Source organism: Pinus tabuliformis, chromosome 8, assembly GCF_031772625.1.
Source record: "Pinus tabuliformis cultivar Carrire ecotype Pingquan chromosome 8, CPIR1, whole genome shotgun sequence".
Classification (NCBI taxonomy): Eukaryota; Viridiplantae; Streptophyta; class Pinopsida; order Pinales; family Pinaceae; genus Pinus; species Pinus tabuliformis.
The window spans coordinates 392,567,938-392,583,075 of NC_142294.1; positions in this window are offsets into that span (position 1 = coordinate 392,567,938).

The following is a 15,138-nucleotide window of genomic DNA, read 5'->3' on the forward strand; positions in this document are numbered from 1 at the left end:
TGGAGGATCACTATCCATTTGGAATATTTTCCTCCATTTACTTGACGAGACAAAATGTGTCTCATGGGATTCTCCAAGGTGTTGACAGTAGTCTATCGTAACAATATGTAATGTCGGAAGCGGTTGACAGCAAAGACAACTGCCAAGGATAGATTTTCCACATGTGAATATCTGAGTTCAAGCCCAATGAATCCTTTTGACAGATAATATATCACATGTTCACTCCGGTCATCATGAGTTTGAACCAAGACTATTCCTAGTGAGGATGGCGAGGCTGCCAGGTATAGAAGAAAGTCATACCCATAATTGGGAGCGCTAAGGAATGGGGCTAATATAAATTCCTCTTTCAAGGCATCAAATGATCGTTGAGCTTGATCATCCCATAGATACAACAATCCCTTCTTAAGTAGGCGCATAAAGCCTTTTGTCAACTCAGCATAGTTTACAATGAACAGTCGTAAAATTTTGCTTTCCCTTGCAAACGTTGGAGCTACAGAATGAATTTTGGTTCGAGTAATTGAGTAATTTCCTTTACCTTATCGAGATCAACCGTAATCCCATACCTGGAGACAATGAATCCAAGTAAGCATCTAGACTTGACAAAGAAAATGCATTTATGCAGTTTCGGACCTATGTTATAAAAGCGACACCTAAGAAATATAGCTCTTAAATGATCTAGGTGTTGCACTCGCTGCTTGGAATGGGCTAGAAGGTAATCCAAAGTAAGCTTGAATGATATGCCTGATATTGTGAAATGCGTAGTCCATGACCCTTTGAAATTTTTCTCTAGCATTCTTTAAACTGAATGGTAGCTTTCAATAGGTGACGATTCCCCATGGGAAAACAAAGGAATTTTGTGCTGGTCTTTGGGTTTTATAGCAATCTGGTTGTAACCTGAGAATCCATCCATGAATGAGAATGATTCACAACTAGTGTAGTTGTTGATGATTTGGTAGATGAACGGTGTTGGATAATTATCCTTTGGACACATGGCATTCAAGTCTTGATAGTCGACACATACACAGATGTTTCCTTGTTTCTTATCTATAGGAACCAGATTAGAAACCCATTCCGTTAAGGGAATGCGATAGACAAAACCAACACATAACAACTTTTCCACCTTAGTTTTGATTCCTGTCGTTTTGCAGGGATGGACTGGTCAGAGCCTTTGGCAGATAGGTTTAGCATTGTCATATATCTTGATCTCATGCTCGACAATAAACGGATCTATGTCAGGCATTTCCTTGTAAGACCAAGCAAATACATCGTGGAATTCCTCAAAAAGGTAGGTGAAGCTTTCAATTTCCTCAAGATTTCAATTTGCTCCAACCTGGATGTTTTCCACAATGTCTGTCATGACAGAAATATCGATGACAAATGTCTTTGAAATATTGCCCATGTTTCCTTCCGAGTCCAAAGTTTGGATAGTTGTATATGGTGAGGAAATGATTTCAGGCGCGTAAGGTGACAGGGTTTGAAGAGGCATCATGTATGAATCAGATATCGAAACATGATGGTGTGAGTCCTCCCAAGGTCGCTATTCTAAACTCATGATCTCTCTAATAGCTTCGTCTGTAGGTAGGACTTGATTGAGGGGATCGAAAGGAGGAGCAGTTATGGGAGGGGCAGTGGTACCATTGGTCATGACCAAAGTGACTGGAGACTTAGATGTAGATTGAATGGCTTGGTAGGTCAATTCAGCTAGTGCTAGCGGCATTTTTTCTCCATAACTGTCAATGTCTGAAGGGGCCGATAGGATCCAAGGATCGGTCGGTTCGTGAGGAATGGATGAAACCATATTGACTGTTTGTGGAACTGCTGGCGGAAGAAGAGGGAAACAACCCATCAGGGAAGAGTCCTTCAGTAGACTAGTACCGATATTGACATAAGAGTTAGGTACACCACCCACTAAGGGTATAGAGCCGCTTGGTAACAGGGAATAATTAGGGGTGCAAAAGGACAGGTGGTCCACTATGACTACCTTTCCATCCAATGGAAATAGGATGACGTGAAAGACAGTAGACACAATGGTAGTCATTTCATAAGTCCAACTGTGATCCAACAAGAGATTATAGTCGAGCTTTCTATCTAAGACTTCGATGTCCACCGTTACCATTTTCCCATAGAAGGTGATGGGGTAGCTAGCTAGGTAACCTTTTGGGATGAAAGTGTGGCTGTTGAAAGCTTTAAGGGAATTCAACAGTGGGGATAGGGTTGGAGAACCCAAAGCGAGCCAACACGAAGCCGACATTATGCAGGTAGAAGCACCTTCATTAATGACAGTTCTATGTATACCTTTACCTTTTGAAAAGATTTGCACCTGAAATGAAAGCTTGTGAGAAAGGGGAGGTTTACACTTTTCCATGTCAAAAATTGCAGGCATGGAATCGTGATTGTCGATACCACCAATGGCCAAAAGAAGATCTTTGCTTTGTGCTCGATAGATTTGTAATACTTCGAGCGCCAACATAGCTGATGATGCTTGCGTCAAGTCTTCTACAATGTTGTATTTTTGGGCAGCATGTGAAGATGTATTGTGTGTTGTGCGTCAAAGTGCCCCTTTAGGGGGGCAAATCACAAGGTCAGCAACCATCCTTTTGATATGAAGATTGTTAGGTGGCGATGGGTTTTGACTTGAGGAGGGTTCCTTTGCTTGAGTGGCTAGAGCTCCATAAGATTTGGCTCTAGTTTGTAGATCTACCGTTTCAAAGGTGTAAATGGTAGATGGTCCTTCACTAACTGAAGGATGTTGCGAACCACCATTGCCCCCTTGCAGGGGTTGAGGTTGGTTTGCAATAAGGTGTTGCTGCTACTGAGCGTGGAAACGATTATTCAGGACAACAGGGGTCCTGCCAGTATCATTTTTAGCAATGAAATTTGTGCATTCTTGAAGACGTGAGCAACGATAGGTCATGTGGTCTTCGGCATAGATTTTGCAAGGGAATCTGGCGGGTTTATCCTTTCCATCGTCAGAGGGCACAATTGCCTTCTGCTTGGGGTTAGACTGCTTTGTTGACTGCTCTTCAGAAGGAGCGGTCTTTTTCTTATTCTTCTTGTTCTTACCACCAGGTTTTTTTGTAGATTGCACAGAGTTGATCGTGGTGGTAGGAATAGCAGTCAATTTGGTAGAGGGGTCCACTGACATCTGGGAAATGTGACCGTTGAGTTTTTTTACAGTAGCCCTAGAGGTTGCGTCGATAATCCCATCGGCATGCACTCCGGGCTGCTAAGTAGCGGGAGCGTTGGAGTTGTGAGGGGCATTAGGAATTACATTGTATAGAGTGCCAGACTGCGAATATATTAGATCCAAGAGCTGGGCACGATGAATGGATTGGTCTTCTGTGACCGCACCACCTAAGGTGACATCCTTAATGATTTGGGGGAGTAGAGACTTGCAGAACCAATCTGCTAAGAGATAGTCTGGGAGGGGAGCTTTGACTAACCTCCACCTACATCTCCATTCATGTATATGATCAGAGATGTGGGTGGCGGTGTCCTGACGTAATGAAGTGAGGAGTTCCATGCCAGTTTCATAGTGGATGGGTAGCTAGAAGTTCTTTAAGAATTCCATTGCTAAAGCAACAAAGGTATTGATTGACACGCATGGTAACTCTATGTACCACTTGGATGTGTTGCTAGTAAAAGTGCGGGGAAAAATATGTAACTAGATACTATTATCCACCATGAATTTAGAAACACACCATATATGATATGTGGTGATGTGTGTACCTAGATCCTCCTCTTGTTTCCCTTCAAACTTAGGGATGTCTGTTGGTATTTTATGCGAGGTTGGTAGCCAAGGTAAGTTATGATAGATGGGTTCATTTGTAAGCTTGTACAAGTTAGGGATATTAAGCATTGCCAAGAAAGGAAAAGTGTTTGATGCCCCCGAATTAGACCAAGGCGATGACATATGACTTGAGGATCCTTGTGGTCCTCCCATCGTGTTGTTCCCAATATTATACACAGGTTGTGTGGTATAGTAGGTGCCTTGGGGTATGGTATTGTATTGTGGATTTCCATAGGGATTGTTAGGCTGGGGGATAGAAGTGTCCCCAGGATAAGCAGTGCCCCCTTGACTCATTTGAGGTTGTGGGTAGGGTGCCCTCTTGGATTGATTAGGACTTCCTTGAGGATTCTCGCTCGCCACAGAACTAACCATAAGTTCTTGACTAGCATAATGAGTGTTCATGTCAATCAATGACTGACCATGCATGCCTAAAAATGGGGGGGGGGTGGGGGAACTATTACGCTCTTGGTCGGTATATGCATATTGGGAGTGCCCCTAGATACTTGAATCTGGGGGTTAGAACTATACAATGTATTTCAACCATATTGTTGGTTGAAGGGACCTGTGCTAAATATGCTATATTGACCGTTATAAGGAGCGCTATATGTAGTACTTGTTGAAGGTACAGGGTTTGACACTAAAGGGGCAGAACCCGGTATATACTGGGTTCCACTCATGGAGGGTGTCATGATAGTGGTTGAACCTAGGACAAATGGGATAGCAGGGTTCACCATCAAAGGTGTGGTATTGACTGTCGATTAGGTAAGTGTTGGGGAACCAAAAGTGTCCAAAAAGTCCCATGACCCATTAGTCGTCGATGGGATGGGTGGAAGTGTTCTTACTGAAGACAAAGGAGGTACAGATGCAACAGGAACCAAGAGTGGGCCCAACGGATTCATGATCGAAGGATTATATGGAGGAAGAAATCCTTCAATAAAGAAATCCTCTGGTAAGCTTGAATTGTTGGATGTCCAAACTGATTCTGTGTGAGATCTCGGAGACTGATTTCTCGAAGATGGGGAATCTGGTTCATTGGAGCTCAGTGGATCCTCCACAATGAGTGGGGGAAGTCCTAACAATTGTCTAGATTGATGATAAGGGTCGAATGTAGCCACGGTGGCCGATAATTTTTATCAGTAAATTTTATAGTGATGTTTATTAAAGTCTCAATGATAACACTCTGGCACCTAAAAAATAAAAAATACACTAAGTAAATTAATCAACAAGTAGATGGATGACCCTGTCTAATAAGCACCGATCATTGGAGATGAAACCCAGTATCACAATGAATAACAGAGAGATATGGCAAAATGTATAGTTACAGTTACTCTAAAGCTTCGCCCGAACCTTAGATTGAGTGTCCAAGTGCTCTCGTGAAGATGAGCACCCTCCCAAAAAATGAAGACAAAGTAGGTCCGTCTGTGTTAGGTACCAGGGCAGCCCGCCCCAGTCACCTTGTGTTAGTCCCTAAAAGTATGGCCACTAAGGATACCTCAGATCACAGACTCTATTAGGGGAGACATAGTCGTAGATAGTACACTGTGTGGGTAGGATACTTGAGTCCTCGACTCATCTCCAATATCCCCGAAGGGATCCCTGATACATAGAATACCAAAGGAGCTGTAAGCAAAGGTAGGCTACCTTCACTTACAGTCCGATGTTGTCTCATATTTAGCTCCACTTTTATTGGAGTGGTCCTGGTAGTATGAGTGCAAAAGGATTTCTCTCTTTAATGACACTAGTTTTGGTGTATGATCTTGGGCAATTTACTCACACTTCCTAACCCAAGATCCTAGCCTAAACTAATGTTTGTTTACTCTAGAAAGAGTTGTTGATTGATTTTATTAGGTAGATTTTAAGTGTACTTCGTTAGAGTCTTTGGTAGGGGTGTTGACGTATGATATTTTATGGGACTCTGACTCAAATCATGCAAAAATAATGCTTGTAAATTTTCAATTTCGATGAATAAGTTGCTTCTACAAAGGGAGAGTCATTCATACATCAATATTTATACCATGCATCCTATTTAGTACAACACTAGCATAACCAATAGAACTTTTCAATGCTCACTAACAACTACTGAAACCAAATAATGCAGATCTAACAAACTAAGCAGAAAACAATAAAAAAAATTGATTTTTTCTTTTATGAAAATAAAAACTTTAAGAAGGAAAGTTATTTTCTTAAAAAAAAAAATTGTTCAGGACACAAATCAATCAAACAAACACAGCTACAGATCCCTTATTATTCCAGAAGCAAGTTTCCCAACCCTTTGAGGTCACAGACACAATTGTTTATCAAAAAATGGGTGACTAACATTGTGTGATAGAGGCCATAGAGAGTTACTAGTGGCACTAGCACTCTGGTTGTGAATCCACAATGCTTTATAAAGCTTTGTTTACACTGGTAACCTACGTTAGTGAGGAAAAACACTTCAAAAAAGGTTTTTGGGAATTAGATCCAGGGCTGAGCAATGAAAGAAGAGTGTTGCAAGGTCCCAAGTGGTTAGAAAAGGAATGAAGAAGTACAGGAAGGTCTGGAAGAAGGAGAGATCTAGGAACTTTCTAGGAAAACTGGGAACTAAAGTGTAGTCCCCAGTGGAGTCGCCAATTATGCTATAGGGATTAATGCATGGTGTATGGAAGATGAAGGAACCCTCAAGGGTCTTCCCGGGACCCTTGGCAGACTGTAAGATTATCTACAGCTGTCACAAAGATACATGCATGTCCATGTTCAACAACTAACTATCAAAGTGAGAAGGATTCATTACCTTGAGCCTTCGTGTGGAGTTACTAGAGAGTGCAATGCAACTAGGTGGAAGTCCCCTAAGCTGACTCCAGATCAAGTCCTGCACATAGAAAAGACAAGCGTAATCACAACATAAAACCTTGATAATCAATGCATAAACATACAAAAGACATCTAGTTGCACATAACTAAGCCACTCATGCTAAAATACATTGAATAAACATATAAATGAATTATAGTACCAACATCATGGAGTGGACAGTACAACTGCAGTTCTATATTAATGTCGAAAGAGTGATTACAACTGTCGGTTGCATCAACCTTCCCTTACCCCTCCAGCTCCTCTCTCTCTCTCCCTTCTTACCAACTTCTTATGCTTAAGTCCGATACTCTGCTCAACAATCAAGTAAGATATCCTTTCAAATGATATGACCCCTTTCACAATAGCCCTAGCTCAGCTTATGTATCATGTGAGGTTAGGGTTGCCAAGTTTCTCCATGAGTTTCTTTAGGTAAAAGCAATGATGTTTCCATTCTTTTGAACTCTTTCCTATTTTCACACTCCATCAGGATTAGTAATCCTCCAAATAGGTCGAACTTTAATGTTTCCTTACTTTTCTGAGTTGATTTAGGGGAGAATATAGGGATATTTCTTAGTCAATCTGCTCCTTTGACCCTTATAAACTCATTAGGGTTTACTAACGTTGTTCCCAAGGTAACAAGTAGATTTACTTAGGTCACTAATGCACCCTTAGGCTTGCTAAGAAGCTTTATAAAGCAGGTTTCTAGTGTACAGGCAGCGTTAGCTTGGAAACAAGGCTTGTGAACTTGGTCATTGCTTCAATCATCATGTCTTTGCCTTTTGATCTGATGAGGAGGTCATTTTCCTATATAACAACTTTGTTCATTTGATTTGATTGCTTAAAAAGCATAGGAAGCTTGTAGCCTTTGGCATTTTGGCCCACATTATCACAAACATAGCATCTAATGTACGATAGATATGTAGGAAAATGTTCAGATATTTTGATGATCTAATTTCTACTCCTTGCTCCATAGGTCCTATAATCAACACCTTTATGTCCAAAATCATTACATAAGAAGAAATACCCATAAAATAATTTTTTATACCTAGAAGCTGATGGGACTGATCTTTGTGGATGCTCCTTCTTTGGCTTCTTATTTTGCTTGAAATGATTTATCCTTTTGTTTTTTAAATTTACTTAAAAGTGCCCAAATTTTTTACAACTAAAACAATTAACATTTCTCAAATATTTTCTTGTCGCATGTTTGGGCTTTTGACTTGGCACTCTCTTTTGTTGATGGTTTAATTTATTGTTGCTCGAACATTCTACTTTGGGCTCTTCAACTACTGCCTCATTTGTTCCCTTGATGCTCTTTTCTAACTCAAATTCAATTTTCTCACAATAGTTGATTCGATTCTTGAGTTGGCTACCAATCTCCTCTTCAATTTGTTTTCTTTCTCATACTAATTTTTCAAATCAGAAATATATTATTTGAAAGCATGCTTTCTCTCTCTTCAAGAATCTGAAGAATTTTTTTTAGATCTTTTTTCTCCATCTTAATATTTTCAATCAACCTTGCTTGAGCTTTATTTTTTACTTCAAGAGACACTATTCTTTTAATCTCTTCACCTTCAGATTCCCCCAATGGAATTACACCTTCCTCACTTCATGAGAAATCAACTTAAAAAATTTGATGATGAACTTATTCAATAACTCCAAAATCATCATCAGTAGATTCACAAGGAAAATTTCCGTGACTAAAAATACCATTGGTCATACCTTTCACCAACAGAATATTTTCTCCATGTTTTATAACATTCTTGGAATTTTTACAGCTTTCATTTTTCTCAGTTTGCTTCTTCTTATTCTTTACCATAATCCCATGATATTCTCTCAAGTGATCAAGCTTCACCAAGAGAAGCCCTCTTTGATACCAATTTTTGGAAATGTATTCACTACTGAGAGGGAGGTGAATCAGTAGTGACTGTGTTTATTAACTTTTAAATTCCTTTTCAATTACTACAACACAATCTTCATTAACCCATTAGTAGATTAAATCATATAGAAAAACATATGAGAATTATAAGAGATAATCAAGGAAGATATGCACAAAAGAACACCATATCTTTCTAGTGGAAAACCCTCTCCAGGGAAAAAACCACCTTCTGATCAAATATTCTATTATGTTGAACATATTTTACATAGAGGAGCTACCACCTAGCAGTTCAAAGACTTGACTACTACAACAGTCTGCTAGCAACATCAAACAAAAAGACTCTTCTCATGTGACTCTACGAACCACCATTTGCAAGAGGACACCACCACCAACGAGCCTTGTCCAACTTCTATTGGACTCTAGAGAAATATGCTTTCCACTTTGATCTATATGTTAGAAGGCTTCTACCTTGTCTACACATTGTCTATAATGAATCATCACCTCTTCGACACCTCCATGTGAACTGTGTTTCACATATTTTCAACCTGGTTTTCCATCTTGCTCAACATGAGTAACCTAATAACCTATCTTTCATATGAATCTAAAAATGATAAACTGAAGTATACACACAACTCAACACAACTATAGATGTATAATTATCTAAGAAAAATACTACAACACTCACTCACTCCATCTATACACTCACACAATCAATCTACACCACACTTTTGCATAAGATCTTCGACTGAAGAAAACTTTTGTCTCGGCTACAGCTATACCTCCTTGCGCACTTTGCTATAAAAAATTCACTACTCCTGACCAATGGCTGTCCAACAAACTATGTCAATTTTCTAACACAAGACAACCAATCAAATGAGCAACCTTCCTCACATATTTATAGTTTTTGAAAATGATTAAATCAATTAATTCCAACCCTGTAGTGGAGATCTGTCCATATGTTGAAAGTGGTTTGGTTCAATGCCTCTTGACTCAATCAATCCAATAACTTCATTTACTGATGAATATTCCCTTTTATTCATCTTCTAGAAGTCTAACAAACTTTTTCTAACCTTTACATGAAGATTCTTGTATAAGACATGTTGGAAAAACAATTAAGCACCTGAAGAGTTTGAGGAATGCAGAGGAATTATCTTGAAAAATATCAGTCGCTCCCTTAGCATTGTCATCCATGCAATTAGATCTATAGTCACTCCCTTGGGCCTGTCCTGCCAATGACGAGAGCCTAAAACCAATCCCTTGACCCATCATGCATGCGACTATGGTAGAGGAGACTCAAAAACATGTTTCCTCAGCTTAGTCATTTCGCAACCTTATTCCAACACTTGATCAACATCAAATAGACTTCAAGAATCCATTTTAGCCTATGCGACATTCCATCAACCCACTGTATCAAATCCATCATCATCAAAAATCAATCTAGGTTGACTCTTATGCCATCCATCAGCTAATTCAACACTCAAACCATCAAACTTCACCACAACTACTCCAACATATGCAACCATCAATTGCAGATCCTGCAACTGATCATATAAGTTTAAAACCATCCATACACACACCTAGTATCATGGTCATGACTTGACAGTCTCCAATACTATCAAATAGGTGTAGGGGCTCAATATCTTGCCAAGGATTCCATACACAAGCCAAAAAATTGCACTAACAACTACTACCATCAAGCTAAGATATGCAACCAATGAACCACGTGCATAGCCACATACAACTAGGTTGACATCAATGCCAACCAATACTAATGCATCTTCCAACACCATGCTAATAGTTTTAAATCAATTCTAACAAAAAAAATCATCATAGCATCAATGCCAACAAAAGTGTTATGGTTGTCGATATAAAATAAGAAGGTGCACAAGCATCTAAACACTACAAGGTATGTATGGTGTTGTTTCAATGTTATGTTTCAGTTGCAATATTTATGGCAAGGTAAGCCCTAAGGTATGATGAGAATGTTTCCTTAAAAAATGGCTCATGCATGCATATGAAATTGATTTGGATGCATGGTACTTATTATGAAATGGTGCACTTGGTATTGAACCAGTATCTTACTTCTTTGACATGATGACTTTCTTGATTCTATGAAGCTACTTAGAAATATTAATTTTATATATATTAATGTTTAGCTAACATATATTATTTTGGATACCCTGATCTCATAAACAAGGCTTGCACATTGATTCTGATATGTGGTAGCTGTTGGCATTATGTTTTCTGGTATGACTGTATGTTACAGATGTTGTACTTGATGGCAACTCCAGTGGTAAGGCTCTCAGTTTGTTGAAAATTAAGAAGGACGCAGGCAATCGGTTCAGAAAGTGCGTCCCCGCAGGTATACCATGCAGAACCCGCGTCCAGGGACGCCGGCCAGCCGTTCAGGGGGTGCGTCTACCCAGTGCACACATTTCAAGGCAGAGACAAGCACGTGGGGGTTTCTTGTGTGGTATCTAGCCGACGGTTTTGTGTTTCTATGGTGTCGGCTCGTGGTATTGCTCCATGTTTTGGGGAGGAGCTTGCCTATATAAAGCAAAGGTGTTCATTTGGATTAAGTAAGAGTCTTGGGTTGAATATCTTATTTGGTGAGATCTAGTCCAGATCTAAGAGGGTGAATCTTCTAATGGACTGTGATCTCTATGGCGCATGATCAGATCTGTAGATCTGACTGTTTGGGTCTGTTCTGAAGTCTTCATCTGAAGGGTCGCAGCTTCAGTGAAGGGAAAGTGCGCCGGGACGCTGATACTGTAAAGGGCAAGTGCGCCGAGACGCCGATACTGTAAAGGGTAAGTGCGCCGAGATGCAGTACAGTAGAGAGAGACCTGCGTGGGGACGCAGGGCGATCAAGGTTCAGGTGCGACTCTGAAGCAGAAGGACGCGGCACGATAATGTTTTCAGGTGCGTCTCTGTAGCGAAAGACGCGGCGCGATAGTATCTTTGGGTGCGTCCCTGAAGCAACAGAATGCAGAGCAGTCACAGGAATAGTGCGTGGGCACGCAGCGGAGAAGAAGGATATCTGCGTGTGGACGCAGAGTAGCAGAAAGTTAACGGCGTCTGGTCGCAGGCCACAGAAAGAAAAACTGCATCTTTGTTTTAAGATGTTCTGTTGATTGAATTTCTCTGTTGATAAGGTGTTCTGGGTTGTTTTTGTTATTGCTGATCTGATATCTGTAGTGGTCTATATCTGTTATGTACTTGTTGATCATCTGATGCTTTATGAAAAGAAGTAGGGGGTTGTAGCTCCCTTCCAGGAGTAGACTAGAAAACGAGAAAGAGAGAGAGTTGTAGCTCTCTGCAGGTTGCAGCCTGCGTACTGGTAAAGGACTGCACCAGTACAAAATCATTGTAAAAGAAGTTTCTAAATTGAAAGAAGATAGAGACATATTGCAGCAGGTGGTTTTCACCCACATTGGGTTTCCACCTTACATCTTGTGTTCTTTGGTGTGATTATCTGTTTTTCATGCTCATTATTTTATGGTACTGACATGCAAAAATAATTCAAAGATCAAATAAGGAAGATTTATTAAATTGCTTGATAATACTGATTCACCCCCCCTCTCAGTATTATTTCCAACAATTGGTATCAGAGCAGGTCCTTCAGAGAAGCTTGATCGCTTGAAGGTAGATCGTTCATCATGAGCAACTACGAGAAAGAAGCATCAATCAGGCCACCTATTTTTGATGGGACAAATTTCAATTATTGGAAGGTAAGAGTTACTGCATATCTTCAATCTCTTGGTACAGAAGTTTGGAACATTGTAGAAACAGGCTATGCTTTTCCTTCAGCTACTCCTACAGATCCAGCTGAGAAAAAACAGTATGAAACAAATGCAAAAGCAGTTAGTACTCTATTAGGAAGTATATCCCAAACAAAATTCATGAAGGTCATGCACTTCAAATCAGCAAAAGAGATATGGGACAAAATGATCACTAGCTATGAAGGAGATGAACAGGTAAAACAAGCTAAACTTCAAACTCTCAGGATTCAATATGAGACTCTCAAGATGTATAATGATGAAAGTGTGGCTAATTATTTTCTTCGGGTAGATGAGATTTTTAATTGTATGAAAAATTTGGGTGAAGAAATAAAAGAGACTATAGTAGTTCAAAAGATTCTAAGATCATTATCCCCCAAGTTTGAATCTAAAGTATCTGCAATAGAAGAAAAGGAAAATCTCCGTGTTCTCACTATGTCTCAGCTACATGGAATTCTAACTGCTTATGAAATGAGAAAGGGAGGTCCATCAGACAGAAGGGAAGCTGCTTTTAAGGCATCAGGCAAAGAAGATTACTATGAAGCAAGCCATGTTCCAGAAGAAGAGGAAGAAGAATCAAATTTTGTCAGAAATCTTCAAAGGGGTTCTGGAAGGTTCAGAGGTAAGCTACCTTTCAAATGCTTTGCTTGTGGAAGAGTAGGTCATTATGCTGCAAAATGTCCGTATAAGGATAAAGGAAAAGAACCTGCTAAATGGAACAAGAAACAAAGTGCAAATAAGAAAAGCTACTACACCCATGAAGATAGTGATGGCTTATCAAACAGTGATGAAGATGAACAAGGTAATAAATATAAGCTGTTAATGGCATTTGAAGATGATGATTATAAGGATGCTGTAGATGTGGATAATCTCTATGATGAAATTACTAGACTCAAGAGATGCATAGAAGAAAAGAATGTGATCATTGATACTTTGCAATTTCAAATTGATGAAAAGGAAAAACATCTTGAAAAACTAGAAGGTGAAATTGTTGGTCTCAGAAAAGAAATTGAGAAAACAAAAGCTATTAATCTTAAGTTTGTCAAAGGATCTGAAACTTTGGATGAGATTATCAATGTGCAGCGGTCTCCTCTAAACAAGACAGGTTTGGGCTATAATGGAGAAACTTCTCAAGAATCCACCTCAAAAAGTTATCTTGATGCAACAAGAAGAAATGAGCAGAAGAACAATGAAGATAATCAGGTAAAGCAGGGACGAATTACAAACAGAAACTATCAGGGACAATCCATCTTAAGGGTGAACAAAAGCTACAACCAACCACAGGTAAAATCTTCTCAGTTTGGTTCAAGAATAGATGAAAATAGAAATTACAATCAGTTGGATGGTAGATTCAATAACCGCAGAAGCTTCTTCAATGGACAATGCTTTTCTTGCCATAACTTTGGTCACAAAGCAGCTCAATGTGTTGCATATAAAACAATCATGACTAGGGAAGCTCAAAAACAAAAAAGTATGACAGGGATTACAAAAAGGACCTATAACAACTTTTCGGTTCTTGAAAATGAAGTTGAATGTTCTATCTGCAATAATTTTGGTCATGAAGACTCTGAATGCAGGAGCAGGTTTCAGGAGAAAAAGGAACAAGCCACAAGCACCAAAACATGGAGAATAAAGGAACCTCAAACAGAAAGATGTGGGATAGCATTTTATGCAGAAGGACAGGAAAATCTATGGTACATTGACAGTGGATGTTCGAAACATATGACAGGTGATAAAGAAAAACTTGAATCTTATTCTACTTTAGAAAAGGGAAAGAAAGTTTCTTTTGGAAATGATACTCCTGCAACTATAAAAGGAAAAGGTATTGCTCCTTTGAAAGAAAAGGTCAAGGCTGGAAATGTTTTGTATGTTGATGGATTGAAGCATAATCTTCTAAGTGTCAGCCAGATGTGTGATCAAAAAACCGAGGTTATTTTCAGATCGAATGGATGTCTTGTTCGTGATCTTGATACAGGTAAAACAATACTCAAAGGAAAAAGAACTCCAAATAATCTGTACATATTTGAAGAAGGAGAACAACAATGTTATCTTAGCAAGGATGAAGAGCACTGGTTATGGCATCGAAGGTTGGGACATCTAAGCTTCTCACAAATAAGGAAAGCATGCAAATATCAGGCAGTTCGCGATCTTCCAGATATCAAAATTCCTGACAACACCATATGCAGATCATGTCAGTTTGGAAAACAAACCAGGACTAACTTTCCAGAGAAAGAGGGATCAGCTAGCATGCCTCTTGAGCTAGTACATACAGATACATGTGGCCCATTCAGGAAAAGAACACCTAGAGGAGAGGAATACTTGATATTATTTATTGACGATTTCTCCAGGTTTGTCTGGTTAGGACTTATGAAGCACAAAGATGAAGCATTCGAAAAATTCAAGACCTTCAAAGCCTTGGTTGAAAATGAATCAGGGCACAAAATTAAGTGCCTCAGATCCGACAGAGGTGGGGAATTTACTTCAAATGAATTTTTCGATTTCTGTGATGAACATGGGATAAGGAGAGAATTCTCTACAGCTAGAACTCCTCAGCAAAATGGAGTTGTTGAAAGAATGAACAGAACAATCCAACAAATGGCTCGTGCTATGCTTGATGAATCAGGAACTCCCGCAACTTTCTGGGGTGAAGCTGCACATGCTGCGGTTATTATTCTCAACAAGACAAATGTCCGGGTGAACAGCACTCAAACTCCTCATGAGCTCTGGAGTGGTAAAACTCCTTCGGTAAAGCACTTCAAAATCTTTGGGAGCAAATGCTATATCAAGAATACTGATGAGCAGCTTGGCAAACTTGAACCTAGAGCAGATGAAGGCATTCTTCTTGGCTATTCTCCACATAGCAA